We start from the raw sequence: 5,347 nt of genomic DNA, 5'->3' as shown, positions 1-5,347 counted from the left end.
CGTTTTCTTCGTGTGTTTCACACGTATTTTAGGACGGCATTTCTGTCCAGACGTCTTATAATGCTATTTCTCTCGTTCTTACGTTTGCGATAGAGGATGGAAGATCGCCGCGACTCCCACCACTATTCCCTCTCCAAGCGTCCGACGATCGTATACCGCTAGCTCCCTCCGCCACTCCGTGCTGCTCTTAGCTCACCTACACGCAGCAGTGTATGAGTGACGCGTTATCGTGTGCGAGTCACACAGATATTCGGACGGCATTAACGCCGGTGCGTGTACATGTGTTCCTATTCACGCATACACGCATATAGGACGTTCGGTAAAAAAATAAATACTTTCAAAATGCAGTTAAGCATAATAATTTTATTTATTCATGTTATTCTAATTCATCATGATCTTCTACAGGATAGAACGTAGCCATTATTTCAAAGAATTTATCAATACGTTCTTGATACTCATATTTACGTTTAAATATAAATTCAGCTATGTAGTACATATAATTATCTTTTCGAGTGCCGTATCGTGGTATCCCTCCTCGTACATCACGCCAAAGACGTTCTATATTTTGCGTATGTACTCCTGTATTTGGATCCACGAAATTTTCACTATGGTTGACCATTTTATGTACATAATTGTAGTTACTTAATGAATCATATGCTCTCCAGCAATCGGTATGAATAATGGTGCCCAGTAAGACACGACGACGAATTATAGGAATCAGAATTTGAGATGATCGATGCTCAACAGATATAATAAAAAAGCGACCCGTGTTTCTCTCGACTTCTCCAAACAACCACTGACCACTTACGAGACGCCCTCGGTGATATTTGCGTTTACCAAATACTTAGCTTCATCAATTTCTACGATTATGTTTGGGCCGCCGATTTGTTTATCACCATCTGACATCCATTGTGCTGCAAGCTATGTATGTATGTGCATGTGTATGTGAGTATGTGTGTGTGAGTATATAGCATCCGTATATTGTTAATGTTTATTAACGATTGTGAAACTTACCTCACGACAAAAGTTTATCCAGTCAACAGCTGTTTCAGCGCAAATGGATAGTTCCGCTTGTATGAATAATTGACGTGGCGAATTCAATAAAAGAAAGTAATATATTAAACGACATATTTTTGTTAAGTCAATGTTAGCACGTGCAAACCATGTTCCTGTCAAAGCACTGACTTTGAAATTACAGGTTTGTCGTTTACGTTTCCTGCCACGTATATGTTTGTAATACATTTTCGTACAGTGAAAAATGAGATTTTTAGAATCTTCTGCATTTAGCTGCATAATTGCATTACACCGCGGATACTTTATTTGCTTCCGAATAACTTTTTTTCCAGATAAATACTCAATTAATTCCACATAATTATGCGTCAAGTGTAGAAATTCGTGATACAACATGTTGCACGACAGTACAAGATACTGTATGCTATCGCTTTTCAACGATGAGAGATATTGAAGATCTATGTTTACATATAAACATTCTTATTTATACGAGTTACAACTCTCATATTACCAATCTTTTTACTATCACTCTCTGAATGTAATATAGTTTAAAAGAAGATAAAAATTTATGTCACTAAAAAAGGCACAATTTTTAAAATATTTTTGAAAACATATATGTTTCCTATTTATAACTATATATTTTGATCTAACTAATGTTTCTACGAAACTGGCCACTGTTTCACTTAAGACTTGAGCCGCATACTTCACACGTATTTTCTTAATTTTCTATTATACATTGTATTATATATTGTATGTTCTACGCTTAACTTATTCAATAGTGGTCGAAACTTGTTCATGTTTCTGTTTATTATCCACGCTGTTTTAATAATATCCCACGATGCTATTTCCTCAGATGTATCTTCTTTCTTCAGTACTAGATCCTTTGTTAATAAATTATTCCTGATCCACTTAATGAGATGAGGTGAGTCGTATAATGGAATAATTTCATAATCTCCTACTTCGAATGTTTGTCCTACGAATTACAAATCACGAATTACAATTAATTTATCACATCTTAGTAGGACATACTTGTAAATATTACTTGTTATAGCATTGTTGTGTTACATTACTTACTTTGTGTTATTCTCTAGAAATTTCGTTTTATATCAGTGCGCAATAACAGTTCCGTTATTGCAATGACATTACATGTTCCTTAGTCGCAAACTGTTGCAACGATATGGAAGCCTATATTGTTCACAGTAGAAATATGTTCCTTAATACAACGAATTAATTGAGCGCTACTAGTTTGTTTAAAACAAAAATTATACGAAATTGGCATCTTCCAGCCGGAATGTAAACCGCGAAGCATAAAAACTAACGCGTGATCGGCCATTTTTTCGCTATGATTATTACCCTAATCCTCAAGGCTACATATAATATCCTTTCGGCTATCATAGGTGATTTTTGGTTGGATTGATACCTTGTCCCACATAAGAATACATACTTTATCCTTCATGGACATTTTTGAAGCTACATTCTCCAAGTGTCTCAAGATAAAAGTATTTAAACCGGTGGAAAGAGGTATTTTATGTAGCACCGACTGTAATATTTGAATCGACGGAACTTGATCTTAGCTTACTTTTAATCGTGCTCGCAAGAGGAGAAGAGTATACGCAAATGATAAGATCGGCTCAATGATTAATTCACATGTTTATTTGTTTACATGTGGTAGCGTGTGAGTGTGTAAGTTAGGCATTATTGCTTGGTTCCGCACCAAGGTCTTATCCTTGATTTTCGGCTTCGTGGAGTAGGCGCGCTCAACCGGACCCGCTTGCGTGGTGAGAAGCCGTGTGCTCTAAAGGCCTCCGGGCGAGCGACCTTCCGGGACGAGCGGTGTACAGCCGTCTTTTTTGGCGAAATGTCTCGTGGGCACACCGACGCGGTCTGAGTGGCCCTGTCGTGAGTTTGTCGCGGCGGCGGGGGTGAGATTGGTCTCAACCCCGGGTCCGCGTATCGTGGAGAAAGTGTCCGCCCTGACGCAGTGGGCCAGAATCATGAAAACGTGGCCAAAATATGAAGCCATTGTTCGATTTTTGTAAAAATTGATATATAAATGTTTTCGACGTCGCTGATTACGAATCTGAAGTGAAATTAAAAAAAAACAAAATGGCGGATCCAATATGGCGGATGCGTATATTAAAAATTGTAAAAAGTGACTAAAAACTTGATATCGCGGGGTTTTTGACATCGCTGATCACGAATTTGAAATGGAAATAAATGAAAAGAACGTAGTAGAAGCAGAATATAGGACTGAAATGTGAAAAATCGTATTTGGAAAAAATGAAAATATTTATTGTTTTTGGTTCAGTGAAGATAGAAAATATATATTTTCAATTATTTGTACATTAAAATGTTGTAAATGAGTTAAAAAAAATTTTACAAACAAAAATCTTCGTCATTATCAGAATCGCAATTAGCATCGGATTCATTATCAGTAACTGACGATTCGCTGTCATAATTAATAGCAATTTGTAAATTATCAGTGCTCGATACAGGAATTGTCGGAGAAGTTAATAATTCGAGGGCTTGTGGTAATAATGATTTTAAAGATTTTCGTGGTTGTTGTCGTAGACTTGAAATATACGGATCTGAAGTAATCATCAATCGATTAAAAACATCTTCCATCGTTTTTTCTCTAGAGCATTTTCGCGCAAAATCTTCACAAAATCTTTTAATATCTTTATTACGTGCCTCTTGTGCTTCTTCGGATAATTGTCCAATAGGCAATAAAAAGTGTTCTATAATTTCCGGGCCGTGAATTAAAAGTTTATGGACTGATGTCGGCATGTAATACCATGGATATAATTCTACGAACTTATTGGCAGTTTCTAAAGAATATGCTCTAAATAATTCCTTATCAATTTCGAATCCACTAGAGATAACTTGCAGAATGACGTGAAATCGATTTATCAGGCTTTCGGATACGCCTGTGGCTGATACTGTAGAATTTTCGAAAAAACGTCTTGGCATATTGCCGTCATTGGTACTTCCACAACCAGGCTTTGGACGATCGACTATTAATCCTAATTGTGTTCGAAAACCTGTTTGAATGATCGACTTACGTGTGTCGACAATTTCTCTTTCTTCGTCAGAATTTACTCGCCATTTTTTAATTGTAAGTTTGTACGATAAATGCAAACAGCATTCAAAAAGACGTATCCAGGCATGCAGTGTCGAAATTCCAAATCGAAGATTGCTTGTTTCTACTTTTCTTTGTAGCATCTTACGTATATCATTGAAGTCCTTGTATGTAGCATCGCATAAATAACATCGTAACGTTGATTTCGTTTCTGATACCGCATTACAAACCTTATTGTCAATCATCGTGAAATTCATGTTATATTGAACGCGGATCTCCATGCCATATACTTGTGTCACAAGAGGATTAAGCGAATCTATTTGTTGTTCGATATTAACCACTTCATGAGCTGTTGTTTCAGCATTTTCGTGTTCAAATTGTAATCTTATTGGTCTACAGAATCTAGGAGATGATGTTTTAGGATTCTGCCAGGATTACAAGATCTGCATCTAATTCTTCGTCTTTACAAACAAGTTGTAATGGCACAAATGACGTGAAGAACACATTTTCATCTAATATGCCGGCTTCGTTGAATTTCTGCTTATAAACATTGTGCCCAGAGCTCCCGTCACAACCCCACTTACAAGTGAGATGCAAATTTTTAACGTTTTCAATGCTTAAAGTACCAATAACTTCCCTTTACAGTAATAAAATACGTTGTGCCGTGTGATCTAGTATACTTTGTAATTTTACTTCAGCACAATTCTCTTTGATCGTGATGTCAGTACGTGGTGGATAACAAAGTCTTTTAGCTTTTACAACATTATTATAGGATGGACATATTATAGGACATTATTATAGGACATAATTTACAGTTATTTTCTTTGCTTATGTTTCTAATACTTTGATACGTACGTTTTGAGAACTTGTGTTCAATTAGAACTGATAATGCTGCATCATTCGATAAAGTACGTTCAACTTGAGATGTAGCAGCTTTCATATATTTAGTAGCTCTTGTTGGGCTTGTCAATGTTACATCTTTTACAATTTTTGAAGCGTCCAATTGTCCTAAAGAGCGAAGACTCATTTGAGTAGCGTAAGCTAATTCTTCAGTGGTGTTAGATGTGCGAAGTTCTTCTGTTTTTCTGCGTTTCGATCGGTCAGACGCATCAGAAAATGATAAGGATGGACGACCTGTTGTTTTTGATTGCGTTGACAGAGACTCGTCTTTTATTATAAATTCTGCAGTGTTTAATAGCCAGTCGGCGTACTTTTTTTTGAACCTCTGCTCCGATCTATCGCAGTTTTGCCATTTAG

General features: G+C 36.5%; 1 pseudogene; it reads right to left on the bottom strand.

The window, feature by feature from the left end:
* Positions 1 to 804: 804 nt before the first annotated feature.
* On the bottom strand, positions 805 to 2,344 carry LOC116851821 (annotated as a pseudogene).
* Between the last annotated feature and the right edge of the window lie 3,003 nt (positions 2,345 to 5,347).

Source organism: Odontomachus brunneus, unplaced genomic scaffold (assembly GCF_010583005.1).
Source record: "Odontomachus brunneus isolate Ranch 3 - 2012 unplaced genomic scaffold, Obru_v1 Obru_scaffold_192, whole genome shotgun sequence".
NCBI classification, from domain to species: domain Eukaryota; kingdom Metazoa; phylum Arthropoda; class Insecta; order Hymenoptera; family Formicidae; genus Odontomachus; species Odontomachus brunneus.
Note: the sequence above shows the minus strand (reverse complement) of the source record. Positions and strands in the feature narration are given on the sequence as shown.